Below are 18700 nucleotides of genomic sequence, written 5' to 3'. Positions count from 1 at the left end.
AAGTATGATGAATGTTTCTATCATACCTCATAGTAAGTCTATAAAGACATGTAGAACTATTCTTTGATATCTCCCTGAAGATAATTTGGAAATGATGGCCATCTCAATGTCAATAACTTTTTATTATGATGTTTAAAAAAACAACCAGAGATAATCTTCCTCTACAACAGTACTGGGTCTTGAACAGAGCAAAAAGTGCTAGGGCAATTCAAGAGTCAAATTAGTCTGACGTATGCACTGAGCATCTTCTACACAATGAAACTGTGCAAGGTACTAGGGATGCAATGCCACATGTATAGGGAGTTTATAATCTGGTAGGAAATAAAAGACAATTACACAAATAAATGTTACAACACAGAACTGGGTAAGCGCCGTAAGAGAGGCACACACCAATCACTCTAGATTGAACATTTGTGTCTTCGAATGATAGAACTCCAATTCTCCTTAATAGCCCCTTCTCCTCATTCAAGCATTCATGTATCCATTCAAAAAAAAAACTATTATCCAGCTCAGTGCTAAGAACAACAGATATAATGAGAAGCACAAGAGACAGAGGCCTTGCCCTCCTGAAATCTTCCTTTCTGTGGAAGAAGATAGCATTAAATAATGACACAATAAGAGAAATAACAAAGATACTAATAATAATCACAACTGACAGTTATTCAGTGCTTACTGTGTGTCAGTGAACTAAAATGCTTGTCATGTGTTATCTCTATAATGCTCACAGCAGCATTATGATGCAGAGAAGCCCTGAATTGAGGTCGACATGGTCCATGACATCACACTGCCTGAATTTGAGTCTCGACACCATCACTTGTTAAGTACGTAACCTTGGGTATGTTACTTAACCTCTTATGGTGCCTCAGCTTTCCATTTATAAAATGGAATTAATACCATGTTCTGCCAAGCTTCAGATGCCTTTGGAAGTAACATGTGCCCTAATTTCAGAGATGATAGGGAAAATATATCTTAGATGCTATTAAATAAGGTAATGACATGAAGTAATATCGGTCACATACAGCTGTTGTAATGATTAAAGAAAAATACAGAGCGCCGTAGAAGTGTACCCAGCGTAAGTATTCAAAATATTAGTTATTATTTGTTTTCTAAACAAGTTTACAGCAAACTTAAGTAATATCAAAGAAAAGTTGAAGTCTCTGAGACTTTGTATTAGAAGGATTCCAAACGTGCTACTCAAGTATAATTGATGTTTGAGTTACTACAGAATGAGGAGAAAGAGGAATTACCTAGAAAAAGGTGGAGAGAATGATGTTGCAGACGGAAGGGAGTGCGTACAAAGCCCACTGACACCAAGAGCAAGGCATGTATAAAGATGGGCAAGAAGTCAATACAGTCACAGAATAGAGAGTAAATCTGGAACAACAGGCAGATGCTGAAGAAGTGGTAGGGGCAAGACCCATAAGGCCTGACAGACCATCTGGAGAAAATTTAAACTTTATCCTAATAGTAATGAGAAGCCCTGAAGGGGAGAGAAGCTGGATTCCATTTTCTTTAAAGCTATATGGAAGAAGATCAGTTTAAAGGCCATTGCAGCAATTCAGGGATGGTAATCCAGGATGCTGGTTTAGACTAGAGCAGGAGTTTTCAACCTCCACTTAATTAACGTTTGGGGTTGGATAATTAATTCTTTGTGGTGGGCTTTTTCTGTGCATTATAGGAGGTTTGCTATCATCCCTGGCTTCTCCCCACTATTTGCCAGTAGCAACACCCCAGTTGTAAAAACCAAAATTGTCTGTAGATACTGCTAGATATTCCTTGGAGAACAAAAATCATCCCTAGTTAAGAACCACTAGACTAGTGTTCTCAGGATAGCTGAAAAGAAGATGACAGATTCTGAAAACACTAAGGAAAAAACAATCAACAGGGCTTGCTGATAAACTGGAAATGGGGTGAAGAAGAGGACAGTGGCAAGGATACAACCCCATCCCAGGTCTCTGGCTGTACAGCCAACCAGGTGGTGATGCCATGCACTGGGAGAGGAAACACGGAGGGTCAGATCAGATATGAGCAGCCAATCAAGTACTCAGATTGAAGCCTACAGAATTCGAACTATCATAGCAACACCCCAGTGGTCCTGATGTCAGGAGTGCACATGTTGATATTCAAAAGGAAGCTCTCAGGAAATCTGGTGAGAGGGTGAATAATTGAGAATCATCAGCAAAGAGATGGTAATTGAAGATATTTATGCAAAAGAGTTTTGCTTTAAACAACCACCACAACAAAAACCCTTAAATCGTATTATTTTATTGTTGGGGACCAGAATGTCTGTACAATAAAATCATCATAACTTTTCAATGCTGTACGATAATGTCTTTCAAAATTATTTCAGTATTTTCAACCAAACAGATCTCCAAGTGCACAGGCACAACCAGAGTGTACTTACACTGGAGAGACAGAGTTAAGTAAAATGTAACTTAAAAGTGTGCATGGTTCACCCCAATCAAGGATGCTTTTTTAAGGCTTAATTTGCAAAGCAAAGTTAAAAATGAAGATCAAGAGTGACTTTGGAGGGGGGGCATCTACTTGTCTTTTTGCAGAAATCACTGATCGCCTATCCTAGCATCTTGAATTATATTCTGATTGCAACTACCTTGCCTGAGACCCAAGCATTTCTCATCAGAGCTCAGATTCACTTGATTTCTTCCCTAGTGGTGTATGATAAACATAAGAAAGTTCAATTCTTAATCACTTCAGATCTCTAGAATTTTTGAAGACAGAGTCCATGACCTTGGGGATTGCCTGCTAGGAGAAGAAAAGAAAGAAGAGAAAAAGAAAGAAAGAAAGCCCTGGTTCAGTTCTATTATTTAGTTCTCAAAGTCTTAACCTTGACTCACAGTGTCCCTCAATGCCAAAGGAACCAAAAAGAACATCTGCTGTTCCCAAGTGGCTCTCCTCCAAAGATTTTTCCATGGCCAGCATTACAACAAGGCCTAAGAAGATCTTTACATGAGAGAGCGACAGAGAGAGAGCAAGAAAGAAAAAATTTTGATTTTCAGGGAAAAAAACAAAAACAAAAACCAGTACCAATATGGATCAGAAAAGATGTTTGTACTGAGGAGGGAAATGGTTCTTCTGTTTATCTCTGATATTTTAGGATATACTTTCATTTCTGGTTCTTTGCTGTCCTAGAAATACTCATAAGAATCTTGGAAAGGCTAACAGAATGAACTTAATTGGTTAAAATATCCAACTATAGCCCTTGATAGGGATGAATGGATAGGGAAGATTACCCAGGAGAGTATTCTCATTTCATTCATTCATTCATTCATTCATTCATTCATTCATTCATTCAAGTAGTTCTTGAAAGTCATAAGACATCTTGAAAGTCATTCTCGAATGCCTTATGACAGTCATAAGGTATTTGAGAATGACTAAAACATGATTAAAAAAAAAAAAGAAAGAAAGAAAGAAAAAAATTCACAGTCCAGTAAAAGAAGACAGGACAAGTAAGGCTTTAGTCCAGGTTTTAGACTGCCTAGTGGCCTTCTGTATTTTCATGTCACATAGGGAACTCAAATGCAAAACTGAGATCTTCATCTTCCTGTGAAAGTTTGACTCTCCCCAGTGATGCCTACTCTTACTAAATGGCACCACCCACTGCCCACATCAGAACTCTGGGCAGAATCTCACTTCCTAATTTCTTCTTCCCCTAATATCCTCAGACATCCAGTCACTTATAAATTTTCTTAATCCTCCAAAGAATTTCTATAATCTATTTCCATTTGTGCTACCTTCTCCTTTAAGCCACCATTCTTTTTTCTGAACAACTGCAATAGTTCCATAACTCCTTTCCTTGTGGTTCCCTTTTATTGGTCCCCTTCTATTTTATGTTTATCAGTTTATTGGTCTATTAGTAAAGGACATGACAAAGGAACTTGATGAATAGCCAGATAGAGTGAGGTAGGGCAGAGGGGTGCAGAGCTTCCATGACTTCTCCAAACACTCCACTCCCCAGGAACCTCCTCATGATCTAGAAATTTATTTAAACCCTACCCTTTAGGGTATTTTATGTGCAAAACTGAAAATACATTAGATGGAAGACTGTAGTATGGCAATGTCTAGGCCATCCCTGACATTCCTGACTGTACTCTAATTTCCTCTCTGCAAAACAAAATCTGTGCTGGGCAGAGTATCACAAGTCTCTGTTAGCCATTGGTCCCCTTTTAACCTTTTCTTGTTACTATAAGCAGAGATATCTTTCTATGGTATAACCTTCTCAGTTCTCCTTCCTACTCAGAAATTAACCTGGCTTGCCATTGCCTTTAACCCAAAGTTCAAATTCATCAACATGTTTTAAAGACCTGTTTTAAAAGCCTTATATGAACCAGCACTCCCTTTTTTCCCTCCGTACCCTGATTTTATACCCCAGTCATACCCAGGAAGATCAGTCAACTCCTCTTGTGTGCTACTGTCCAGAATCATGCTCCTTCTCCTCTCCCCCCATTCCAAACTAAAGTCATGCTTTGCTTCAAATCTCCCCTCAGCAGTAGTTTCCTCGCACATTCTACGGCATCCTGTCTCTCCTGAGTGGAGTACTGATCACGCTAGGCTCAAAGTATGCATTTGTCTACATCCCTGATGACAGTACAAATTTAGAGATGACAGGAGCCACACTCAGGATACTATGACATTACAAAGAAAGAACAGTGTACAATTCTACCTCGGATCAGATCAAAGAAGGCTTCATTAGATAAGGAATCCTTCAGACAAGTCTTTAAATTATTTGAGTCCTTAAAGGAGAGTTTTCAGGGATCCTGGTAATATGAAATTGGGTGTGCTGGAACAAGTGGAGCATCACATGGAAAGTGAGAATCCATAAAGAAGAATGGCAACTTATGAGGCATATACATATGGATAGAAGATGGGAGAAGTGGAAGGAAGCAAATGAAGCTGACAGTTCACCAAGGATCAGACTAAGGAATCCTTTAAATCTCATACAAGGATTCTGGCCTTTCTATTCAAATAATGAGGAGTCCTTAAAGGACCATGTGTAATGGAGAAACATGATTTTAGGGCATTGTAGGAAAATCCTTCTGGATTCAATGAAGAGGACAAATTACAGGATTACCAGGGAAGTAGAGGAGAGAGCATTTGGACAAGAGATCACGTGAGCCAGCGCTAGGCAAAAACAGGCACGAGGGAGAAGAGATTGTTTTTTTACCCCTGGGCTGAAATGAGCTGGCAGAGAGAAAGCAGGGTGAGACAGGAAAAACCTAAGGATATGTTTCTCAAGCATATCGAAAGTCAAAGGAGTAGTAGCCATAAAACAGAAGGCATAAACACAATCAAAAGAAGGAAGAAGACCCAAAGAAAGGTGTCTTAAAAGTCAAATGAAGATATTTTCTCAGTGAAGGGAGCAGTCCACATTCAAAAGATGAGGAAAAGAAAAGACCACTAGTTATTATGCAAAGAATATCGCTTAAGACATAAGATGGGAGGAAGTGGAAATGAAGGACCAGATTCCTACAGAGAAGTAGAAATTCTCAGCATGTTTTGTTATTCTGCAAAACTTGATTGTGAAAGAAATGGAAAAAGTAGCTAGAAGGGGATCTAAAGTGAAGAGAGGTCTTTCTAATGATGGGGAGATTTAAGCAAGCTTATGTACTGGCATGAAAGAGTAGAAAGAGAAATTACAAATGACCACTGGACATGACAGGTCTCCATGTAGAAAATCATGAGTATAAAGCAAAGAGTTGGGACCTAGAGTGAAAAGAATTTGTTCAAAATGATTACACCATAACACAGTAAAATTTAAGGCAAAAAAAATTAAATATGATTAGAATAATAAAACTGTACTGATAACAGAAGTTAATTATTATCTAGTAATACAACTAAATGTCTGTGCATTTTTTATTTTTTTTGTTGTTGTTAATGGACCTTTATTTTATTCATTTATTTATATGCAGTATTGAAAGTCGAACCCAGTGTCTCACACATGCGAGACAAGTGCCTTACCACTCGGCCACACTCCCAGCCCATGTCTATGCATTTTATTGCTTTTGTTTTATTTGTTACTTCTTTAAGCTTGTTTTCTATAAACGGAAATGACACTTTATTTAAACCACCTATAAAATCAATTATGCTATGCATATTGCCACATTTGATATACCTGAGGAATAGCATGGAGAACAAAGGTGGCAGTGTGGTAATCTAGAGAAAAGTGTCAAAAATTCCAAACTACTCACATATTAACTACTATGAAAACATCCAGGGAAAACATAAAATTCATTTTTAAAAATTAAAATAAAGGATATCACTTCAATTTGAAATCTGAACCTAATACACACAATTGCAACTTCTGAAAAAGTTCATGTGATTTATTCCTATCAATCATTTATTGATTACCTACTGAATGCACTGCATACATCCCTGTACCTGGGGGAAGAGTGGAATATTTCAAAAACAAATTTCCTATTGTTAAATAATATATTGTATTACTGGGGAAAAAATTACACATATGTGTGGTAGCAGAGAAAAAACACAAACAAAGGAAAAGGAAACAGGGAACAGCAGAAAAGGGAATGAGTGACTGCAAATGTGTCAAAGTAGGAAACAACGGTTTCAGAAAGAACAGGAGTTCTAAAGGGTTGTTTGCTTGCCATCTACATGCAGCCACTTACTGGTAGTAAAAACTAGCTTACAGAAAGTAGAAAGGGGCATAGTAGTAGGAAGGAGGTCTGGAGACAGATAGGCGTGTGCCCGGATGAGAGAGATTCCACTTTTGTCACTTGAAAAGCTAATCACATTTTATAGCAGTCATTTAATTTTAATTTTTTCTTCACTGATATTAAATAAAAATGTTAACAAGGTAACAATTAGGTAACATAAAAGCATTATCGGGCATAACTTCCCCAACTACTCAATGTTTAAAATATAAAATTTGAAATTACATTAATAATTTCTTCAAGTCATACTGCAGAAATATGAATCATGGCAAAATTCTCCTTGAATCAAGACAATAAACTACAATCTCACCAGACAATATTTAAACATTCCCTTTTCCTTTTATGTCTATTCTCTATGTTTGTACCTATACAATCTGATTATCTGACATCACTTTTTTTCTTTAAGTAACCTTTATTGTGGATGATTTCAATATTCATATGAATAACTCTATAAATACCTCCCTGCACCTTTCCACCTCCCTCCTTTACTTCCATAAATACACACAACTGCATAATGCTTCCATTACACATCTACTCGTTCATACCAATGACCTTGTCATCTTTAAGTACGGAGTTTCAGATCTACCCAATTCGGTTTCCCAGTTGTCCAATTTAAAATCACCACATACTCCCATGGCTCCTTCTGTACTTGTGAGAACATAAATGCCACATGAGGTCAGCTCAAAGGCAGATGCTGTGACATCAAATATGCTTTTCCTGGGTACTGCTCTAGTGACTCTCTGGGACATTGAAGTGGTAGCAAAATATGTTCATACAAAAAAAAAAAAAAAAAATTCCTTTATTTCACATTAGGCCCTGCTGACCAGCATATGAAACTTCCTACTCCTTATCCCACAGCCATGTTTCATCCCCAGATCTTCGTTCTATCAGCAATCCTGAATTCCACAAAACCATTTCCTGTCCTTTATGGGAGGGTTAGTACACAGAAGGTTATTTACTACATTGAGACTATGTGCCCTCTTATTAACAGAAAGGATCGATTATAATGTTAATGAAGTTAATGCAAATCCCAGGTAAAATGAGGCTTTCCATTTTCTCTTAAGAGAGTTGATACCTGATAGTCATATTCACTAACGTGCAATTCAGCCAATCTGAGAGGACTATGTATTTAAGTCAAATTCCCTGAGATATTATCAAAACAAACAAACAAAAAAAGTAGCCAAAAACATGAAGAATTTTCTTACCCCAATTCATGCCAATCTTGGATTATGAAGTACTTTTCAAAATTATTATACTCACTTCATGATATTGTTCCACATATTTTAATTTTTCTGATCAATTCTCTGAATCCACAGGTTTTGATTTCTCTTTTAGCTACCATCTCTACTCCAGCCAATAAATTTCCACCAAGTATTCTGCCTACTTTCTCCTTTCCTCTCTCTTTTTTTTTTTTTTTTCTGTCTGCCTCTTTTGGCTTTCTATATTTCTGTCTATATAAAGGTTACTCTGGCCTAGGGCTACAGGCGGTTGGCGGGAGGAGGAGACGTGAAGTGAGTTGCTTGAACTCCTAGTGACTGCGACGGAAACCAGGCGGCTGTCAGGAGGAGGAGGTGTGTGGCGGGTCTCTGGGTCTCCGAGCTATTCTACGGGGCTCCAGGTGGCGGCTCAGAGGAGGGGCCGCATAGCCAGGCGATTAGGTGCAGAGCAGGGTCCTAGGACCGGCTTCTTGCTGGAAGAGTGGCACAGAGACACGCCTAGGGGCGGAGCAAAGTTTCCAGGACTGCGGGCAGATTCTCTGAGAGGCAGCTTAAGGAGACTCGCCTGCGAAGGGTGAGGCTCCCAGGCCCAGGAGGTAGGTCCAGGCCCCTGGGAACGTTGCAGAGGAAGACAGTCCAGCCCAGGTGGTAGTTGTAGATTGATCGGAACCTCTAGGAGGGGAACTGACCAGCGAGACCTCCCCACTGGGTGAGACTTCCCTGCCGGGTGAGGTTTTCCCACAAGGACGGTAAAACCAGAGACACAGGCACAAACAGGCCTTGCCTCAGCCTGCAGCCTAGTTCCCTTTTGGATGACCATTGGTCAACAAGTGGAGGCACCTCTGCCCACTATCAGGGAATATACCCCACCTGAGGGTCACCATCCCTAGAGAGGCAGCTTCCTTGTGAAGCACCGCATTATCAACTTCCTCCAAGACTGCAGGCTACTGAAGGATTAGAGGGGATATACTAGCAATCTCCAGGGACATTATAAGTCAATAGAGGAAATCTGCAATAGCTTAATAACCCACTGATTCCTGAACAATATGAGAAAACAAGGGAAGAAAATGCCCCAAACAAATCTAGATGTTACATCAATAAAATCCAACGACAGCAAGGCAGAAGAAATGACAGAAAGGGAGTTCAGAATGTACATAATTAAAATGATTAGGGAAGCAAACGATGAGATGAAAGAGCAAATGCAGGCATTGAATGATGAGATGAAAGAGCAAATGCAAGTATTGAATGATAGCACCAATCGACAGTTAAAAGAGCAAATACAGGAAGCAAAAGATCATTTCAATAAAGAGTTAGAGATATTGAAAAAAAACCAAACAGAAATCCTTGAAATGAAGGAAACAATAAACCAAATTAAGAACTCCATAGAAAGCACAACCAATAGGATAGAACACCTGGAAGACAGAACCTCAGATATTGAAGACAAAATATTTAACCTTGAAAACAAAGTTGAACAAACAGAGAAGATGGTAAGAAATCATGAACAGAATCTGCAAGAACTATGGGATATCATGAAAAGGCCAAATTTGAGAATTATTGGGATTGAGGAAGGCTTAGAGAAACAAACCAAAGGAATGAACAATCTATTCAATGAAATAATATCAGAAAATTTCCCAAATCTGAAGAATGAAATGGAAAATCAAGTTCAAGAGGCTTATATGACTCCAAATGCACAAAATTACAACAGACCCACACCAAGGCACATTATAATGAAAATACCTAACACACAAAATAAAGACAGAATTTTAAAGAAAATACCAAATTACATTCAGGGGGAAACCAATATGGATATCAGCAGATTTTTCAATCCAGACCCTAAAAGCTAGAATGGCCTGGAACAACATTTTTCAAGCTCTGAAAGAAAATGGATGCCAACCAAGAATCTTATACCCAGCAAAACTTACCTTCAAATTTGATGATGAAATAAAATCATTCCATGATAAACAAAAGCTAAAAGAATTTACAAAAAGAAAGCCAGTATTATAGAACATTCTCAGCAAAATATTCCATGAGGAAGAAATAAAACGCAAAGAAGCAAATCAGCAAAGGGAGGAATTATCCTAAAGGAACTATCAAATAAAGGAGGAACAAAGTTGTATCAAAAAAATAAATAAATAAATAAAATTTTTAAAAATGAACCAAATGACCGGGAATACAAATCGTATCTCAATAATAACCTTGAATGTTAATGGCCTGAATTCATCAACCAAAAGACATAAACTGGCAGACTGGATTAAAAAGAAAGATCCAACAATATGTTGCCTGCAAGAGACTCACCTCATAGAAAGAGATACCCATAGACTAAAGGTGAAAGGATGGGGAAAAACATACCATGCACATGGACTCAGCAAAAAAGCTGGAGTATCCATCCTCATTTCAGATAATGTGGACTTCAAGCCAAAGTTAGTCAGAAGGGATAAAGAAGGACATTTCATACTGCTTAAGGGAAGCATAAATCAGCAAGATATAACAATCATAAACATCTATGCCCCAAACAGTGGCTCATCCATGTATGTCAAACAAATCCTTCTCAATTTTAGAAACCAAATAGACCGTAACACAATAATACTAGGTGATTTTAACACGCCTCTCTCACCACTGGACAGATCTTCCAAACAAAAATTGAACAAAGAAACCATAGATCTCAATAACAGAATCAATAATTTAGACTTCACAGACATTTATAGAATATACCATCCAAGCAAGAGCAAATACACTTTCTTCTCAGCAGCACATGGATCCTTCTCTAAAATAGACCATATAGTATGCCACAAAGCTAATGTTAGCAAATACAAGAAGATAGAGACACTACCTTGTATTCTATCAGATCATAATGGATTGAAGTTAGAAATAAATGAAAGAGTAAAAAACAGAAACTACTCCAACACCTGGAGATTAAACAATATGCTATTATATGATGAATGGATAACAGAAGATATTAGGAAGGAAATTTAAAAAATTCTTAGAGGTAAATGAGAACAAAGAAACATCATATCAAAATCTCTGGGACACTATGAAAGCAGTACTTAGAGGAAAATTTATTTCATGGAGCACATTTAATAAAAGAAGTAAAACTCAACAAATAAACAACCTAACACTACAGCTCAAAGCCCTAGAAAAAGAACAGACCAACACCAAAAGTAGTAGAAGACAGGAAATAGTTAAACTGAGAGCTGAAATCAACGAAATTGAAACAAAAGAAACAATACAAAAAATTGACAAAATAAATAGTTGGTTCTTCGAAAAAATAAACAAAATTGATAAACCTTTAGCCACACTAACAAAGAGAAGACGAGAGAAAACCCAAATTACTAAAATTCGGAATGAACAAGGAAATATCACAACAGACATGACTGAAATACAAAACATAATTAGAAGTTATTTTGAAAATCTATACTCCAACAAAATAGAAAATTTCGAAGACATCAACAGGTTTCTAGAGACATATGAATTGCCTAAACTGAACGAGGAGGACATACACAATTTAAATAGACCAATTTCAAGTAATGAAATAGATGAAGTCATCAAAAGCCTACCAACAAAGAAAAGTCCAGGACCAGATGGGTTTTCAGCCGAGTTCTACAAAACCTTTAAAGAAGAGCTCATTCCAATACTTCTCAAAGTATTCCATAAAATACAAGAGGAGGGAACCCTCCCAAACTCGTTCTATGAAGCCAATATCACCCTGATACCTAAACCAGACAGAGACACATCGAGGAAAGAAAATTTCAGACCAATATTCTTAATCAACATCGATGCAAAAATTCTCAACAAAATTTTAGCAAATCGCATACAAAAACATATTAAAAAGATAGTGCACCATGATCAAGTGGGTTTCATCCCAAGGATGCAAGGTTGGTTCAACATCAGGAAATCAATAAATGTCATTCACCATATCAATAGACTTAAAGTCAAGAATCACATGATTATTTCCATAGATACAGAAAAAACATTTGATAAAATACAGCACCCCTTCATGCTCAAAACACTAGAAAAAATAGGGATAGTGGGAACATTCCTTAACATTGTAAAGGCCATCTATGCTAAGCCCATGGCTAATATCATTCTAAATGGTGAAAAACTGAAAGCATTCCCCCTTAAAACTGGAACAAGGCAGGGATGCCCTCTTTCACCACTTCTTTTCAATATTGTCCTTGAAACTCTAGCCAGAGCAATTAGACAGACCAAAGAAATTAAAGGGATACGAATAGGAAAAGAAGAACTCAAACTATCCCTGTTTGCTGATGATATGATTATATACTTAGAGGAACCAGGAAATTCCACCAGATAACTTTTAGATCTCATAAGTGAATTCAATAAAGTAGCAGGATATAAGATCAATGCACATAAATCTAAGGCATTTTTATACATAAGTGATGAATCTTCAGAAAGAGAAATTAGGAAAACTACCCCATTCACAATAGTATCGAAAAAAATAAAATACTTGAGAATCAATCTCACAAAAGAGGTGAAAGACCTCTACAATGAGAACTACAGAACACTAAAGAAAGAAATTAAAGAAAACCTCAGAAGATGGAAAGATCTCCCATGTTCTTGGATAGGAAGAATTAATATTGTCAAAATGGCCATACTACCAAAAGTGCTATGCAGATTCAATGCAATTCCAATTAAAATCCCAATGATGTACCTTACAGAAATAGAGCAAGAAATTATGAAATTCATCTGGAAGAATAAAAAACCCAGAATAGCTAAAGCAATCCTCAGTAGAAAGAGTGAAGCAGGGGGTATCGCAATACCAGATCTTCAACTCTACTACAAAGCAATAGTAACAAAAACGGCATGGTATTGGTACCAAAACAGAAAGGTGGATCAATGGTACAGAATAGAGGACACGGACACAAACCCAAATAAATACGATTTTCTCATACTAGACAAAGAGGCCAAAAATATGCAATGGAGAAAAGATAGCCTCTTCAACAAATGGTGCTGGGAGAATTGGAAATCCATATGCAACAGAATGAAACTAAACCCATATCTCTCACCATGCACGAAACTAAACTCAAAATGGATTAAGGACCTCGGAATCAGACCAGAGACCCTGCATCTTATAGAAGTAAAAGTAGTTCCAGAGCTTCAACATGTCAGCTTAGGACCAGACTTCCTCAACAGGACTCCCATAGCACAAGAAATAAAAGCAAGAATCAATAACTAGGATAGATTCAAACTAAAAAGCTTTCTCTCAGCAAAGGAAACTATCAGCAATGCAAAGAAAGAGCCTACAGAGTGGGAGAAAATCTTTGCCAATCATACTTCAGATAGAGCACTAATCTCCAGAATCTATAAAGAACTCAAAAAACTCTACACCAAGAATGCAAATAATCCAATCAACAAATGGGCTAAGGAAATGAATAGACACTTCATAGAAGATCTACAAGCAATCAACAAACATATGGAAAAATGTTCAACATCTCTAGTAATAAGAGAAATGCAAATCAAAATCACCCTAAGATTCCATCTCACCCCAATCAGAATGGCGATTATCAAGAATACAAGCAACAACAGGTGTTGGCGAGGATGTGGGGAGAAAGGTACACTCATACATTGCTGGTGGGGTTGCAAATTAGTGCAGCCACTCTGGAAAGCAGTGTGGAGACTCCTTAGAAAACCTGGAATGGAACCACCATTTGACCCAGCTATCCCACTCCTTGGTCTATACCCAAAGGACTTAAAATCAGCATATTACAGAGATACAGCCACATCAATGTTCATAGCTGCTCAGTTCACAATAGCCAGATTGTGGAACCAACCTAGATGTCCTTCAATTGATGAATGGATAAAGAAACTGTGGTATATATATATACAATGGAATATTACTCAGCCATAAAGAATGATAAAATTATGGCATTTGCAGGCAAATGTATGAAATTGGAGAATATCATGCTAAGTGAGATAAGCCAATCTCAAAAAACCAAAGGACAAATGATATTGCTAATAAGTGGATGATGACACATAATGGGGGGTGGGAGGGGTTAGTGTTAGGGTTAGAGTTAGGGTTAGGGAGAGGGGCAAGAATGGAGGAAGGAAGGGCTGTATAGAGGGAAAAGAGGGGTGGGAGGGGTTGAGGGGGAAGGGAAAAAAATAACAAAATGAATCAAACAGCATTACCCTATGTAAATTTATGATTACACAAATGGTATGCCTTTACGCCATGTACAGAGAAACAACATGTATCCCATTTGTTTACAATAAAATAAAAAAAATAAAAATAAAAAAAAATAATAAAGGTTACTCTTAAGGTCAATGAACAAGTGACACTGAATCAAATCTAAGAAAACATCAGCTAGACCTTTTTTTTTTAAGCTTTTGTCCATCCTTTTTTATAAGTGCCATGTGCCACTCTTCACTGTGCACCAGAAAAAACAACTATCCATGTTTCAGTACTTGGGACTGACTTCACAGTGGAATGGACCATGATCATGTTCTCTCTCTGGCATTTAGAACTTCATCAAATATTGGCCCTTCCTCAATTTTCAAATTGTTCCTTTAGCATCTTATTATCCTTTTCCCCTTCATCTCTAGTCCCTTTCAGTGATTCATGATTTATTCTAGGTTATCAGTGGCTGGTCACACATCAACTTTAGCAAAATCTGAGGTACCAAGAGACCAAACAGAAAGTGGCCACAAGAGAGCTGTAGTGCCAGAGTTATTGAGAGGACCCATTCTGCTAACAAAACGGTAAGTCAGTATGCAGTGGAAAACTGAGGTTTCATGTACATAATGTCTAATACAGCTGATTTTTCTAAATACATAGAATTTTTATTGAATTATTTATTAAAGTTTAATACCTTTCTATCTTCCAAATGCACTGAATTCATTTCAAAGAAAGCTTCCCCCTCCCCAGAGATGTCAGTACTCCTTTGTTATTAAGCATTTTTGAATGTGAAAACAGAGTAGAAAGTTCTAATATGGACTCTCCAATTTTCATAAATATTGTTAGAATTTCATATGCATTGTAAATAGTCTCCCATCCATGCCAGCCTAGTTCAACAAGCTAATTGAACTTTAGGACCCTGCTCCATTCTGGCCTTGGTTCTGATAAGTCACTTCAACCATTTAAATACCATGCCTAGATGGAATTGACCCATTCCACAATTGGAAAACAATAAACTTAAAAAATTTCTTCCTATTTTCCATCAACTACATCTCATCTATTTTCTCTCCAATGTATTCTTTCTTTGATGTTGCTCAAGTAAAGGACATTCCTTTTAGAAAATTTTCTTAATTAATTTTCAACAATCAACATAAAGTCAGGCCTCCCAAGTCATCCTACAAACACATCTTTTAATGTCCAAAATTGACTCTGGGTATTTATTTGGTTCTGTGATTACTTATTTGTCTGTTCTGTCTCCTTTAAGGAAAAAGATGTTGTCCAAAACTTGCACAAGATTGGAGTAGAAATAACATAGGTAAAGATAAGGGAAAAATATAGAATTTGATGTAAGTCTTTTACCTTAGAGGAGCATATCTTAAAACTCAGCACTTCTGAGTCACCAGTGCCCTGTGCAATGGGGTATAGTTGCAAGGACACAGAAAGAAAATGCTTCTATGCAGGTTTAACTTTGGCAATTTAAAATATTGTAACTCCTACAGTAAGAAAGACTGTATAAAGACTATTTTATAAAATATACCCTACTCCTAAAGTTGCCTATATCCCTGCCCATCTCCATTTGGGAAGGGACTTCTCCACAAGCAATGATTGCATTACTTTACAGAGCAGTAGGTAGAGGACGTGAACATACATCCCCTCAGCCAGAGCAAGGAGGAAGACCTGGATGACAGCATCATGGATGTCACAGCCCAACTGCCCTCAGACCCCACCATTTAAGAGTTAGTGTCATGGGAAAAACCACATATGCAGCATATTTCCCCTGAATATATAATGCTTTCAGAGATACAGATAGAGCATCTTTTCACCCTCCTAAGGTTTAGCAACTGGTAGGAGTAGCAAAGTTTGTTATGTTATAGAAAAGTAATTTTCCCTACTAGTGTATAGCAATTGTTAGAGTAGGAGTAGGGTGCACTGAAAAAGTTGTTTGAACCATTAGCAATCAGAAAAGAACATTTACTCAGTTTTTTATAAGATATGAAGCATCTCAATGCCAGTCACTGATGATCAGGTTACCCTAGTAAGCAAAACTCATTCTCTTGTCTTTAAGGAACTTATAGTCCACTGAGGAAATAACTAGTAAAGATGAAATTATAAACTGGTAAATATAGGAACCTATGGAAAAATTAGGAGTGGCTAACCAAGGCTTGAAAAACTCAGTAAGGCTGGTTTAAATACCTATTTTTATTTTTAATTAACACAAAATTAGATCTATATATGGGATATAGTATGGTATATCAAGGCCTCTTAATAAGAGAAGAGACATGATCAAAAAATGTTTTAAACACATTAGCCAGGTAAAGGCATTGGGGTAGGGAAGGGTGGTATACTGATGATATATCTCATGGTAACATTTTAGAACATTAAAAATAAAATATATTGGGTTAAAATCTGTGTCAACCTTACCATTCAAAATAAGGCCATAGAGCTATTTCCAATGCTGAGTAAAAAAATAGAATGTCATTTTAAAAATCACATTCAAATATACCCCAGGGCAAACATCTTCCTGGGATTCATGTACAATTATTTATTTGTTGCTTGGCAGAGTATCTTATCACTAGCCAACACACCTGTTATTCCACAATATTTACATAGAAAAATCACGTTGTTTTACTGAGAAATCTTGCTGTCCTCTAAAATACCTAAGATGTTTAGAAATGATGAAGAATGATTCATGTGCATTTAGATTTAAAAAGATTTTGTCACTGCCATTCTTGGATTTCCTATAATATTTTTCCCATCTGTTCCTTCCCTCATCTGTAGCATTAGAATACAGCACTAATATTCTCTAGTCCCATGGATGTGGATCATATGGTATTTTTTACTATGTTTCAAGGGTTTTGAACTGAGGAAAATAAAAATATGAAAATGGCCCCATTATATGATATTCTTTAATTGCAGACACTCTTCTTTTGCAGTGTTGTAAACAGACTTATTTATGACTCAGGTTAGACATAATTTATATTTGGGGGAGACAGTGAAATCAAGATAAGGGCTAATGTCTACTTGCTTCACCATTTACTAGCTCTAAGTTTCCATGTCCCTTTTTGTAAATGAGGATGGCAGTTATTACCTTTTACCGTCTTTTTTTTTTTTTTTTTTTTGGTGCTGGGGATTGAACCCAGGACCTTGTGCTTACAAGGCAAGCACTCTACCAACTGAACTATCTCCCCGGCCCCAGTTATTACCTTTTAAATGAAAGCCTATGGCCTTGCACCTAGGAGTTCCATGTTCTATTTCTAGCATTATAAATAAAATTGTTCTCATTTTCTTAAAGGTAAATTCCAATCAGAAAATTTTAGATAAAAACAATATTTTGATGCACTCAAATTTAAGACTCAGAAGTTATTTCCCTGACAGAAATACCTTACCCAAGGAGGCACTCAAGAAAATCTTGAATGGCAATCTGGCAACAGCTGAAATATATTTAGATAATCCTCAATAAAGTACTAGCAAACCAAATTCATATTAAAAGTATTATACATTATGACCAAGTGGGATTTATTCCAAGAATGCAAAGGTGGTTCAATAATACACCACATTGGGAAAATAAGGAAAAACACACATGATCATGGTGACTGACTTAGAAAAGATGATTTGGAAAAATTCAACATTCTTTCATGATTAAAAACTCTTAGAAAGCTAGGAATAAGACATTTTACTCCTGATGAAGAAAGTATTTCAAAACAAACAAACAAAACAAAACATGTAAGCATCATATTCAATGGAGAAAGACTAAAAACTTTCCCTCAAGATTAGGAACAATACAAGAGTATTACTTTTACTACTGTAAGTCAATATTATATTGGAAGTTCCTCACAGAGCAATTAGCCAAGAAAAGGAAATAAAAGGCATCAGATTAGAAAGGAAGAAAGTAAAACTATCTCTGTTCACAGAAGACATGATCCTATGTCTAGAAAAACTCAAGCAATCCACAAGAAAGCCAGCAGAGCTAATAAGTGAATTCAGCAAATTTGCAGGTTACAAGACCAGCAGACAAAAATCAGTTGTGTTTCTACAGATCAGCAACAATGCAAAAAGGAAATAATAAACATTTCCACTTATAATAATTTAAAAGAATAAAATAGAAATAAATTTAGCCAAGGAGGGTAAAATTATAAAGAATTTATAAAGAATTATAAAGCATGCAGAAATTATTTAAATTATAATTAAAACATTTATATTATCAAAATTAAATAGAAAGAAAACCCATATTCATGCATTAAAAGACAATCCTGTTAAGATACTTCTATTGCCCAAAGATTCCTAGAGACTGAATTCAATCTCTATCAAAATCCCAACAACCTTTTACTGAGAAAAGAAAAAAGATGATCCTTGGCAGGCAGCAGGTGTGCTTTGCACGCAGAACGATGCTGGCGAGTTCCTGGAGCTGTAGGCGCTGCGGAAATGCTCAGCCAGAAATTGCATCATTGGTGCCAAGGACCATGCATACATCCGGATGAACGTGGCCAAGGTGGACAAGGTCACCGGCAGGTTAAATGACCAGTTTACGCTATCTGTGGGGCCATTCACAAGATGGGTGAGTCAGATGACTCCATTCTCCAATTGGTCAAGGCAGACAACATTGTCTCAAAGAATTTTTGAGTGGAGAGAATTGGGGGTATTTGTCATAAATAGTGAAAAGCAAAAAA

General features: G+C 36.9%; 1 protein-coding gene and 1 pseudogene across 8 annotated transcripts in view; one reads left to right on the top strand and one right to left on the bottom strand.

Annotated features, from left to right (window-relative positions):
• Nucleotides 1-18700, bottom strand: part of Npas3 (neuronal PAS domain protein 3) — an 829271-nt gene that overhangs the window by 589516 nt on the left and 221055 nt on the right. The window lies entirely within an intron of this gene.
• Nucleotides 767-18653, top strand: LOC124973861 (40S ribosomal protein S21-like; annotated as a pseudogene).

Source organism: Sciurus carolinensis, chromosome 2 (genome assembly GCF_902686445.1).
Source record: "Sciurus carolinensis chromosome 2, mSciCar1.2, whole genome shotgun sequence".
NCBI classification, from domain to species: Eukaryota; Metazoa; Chordata; class Mammalia; order Rodentia; family Sciuridae; genus Sciurus; species Sciurus carolinensis.
Note: the sequence above shows the minus strand (reverse complement) of the source record. Positions and strands in the feature narration are given on the sequence as shown.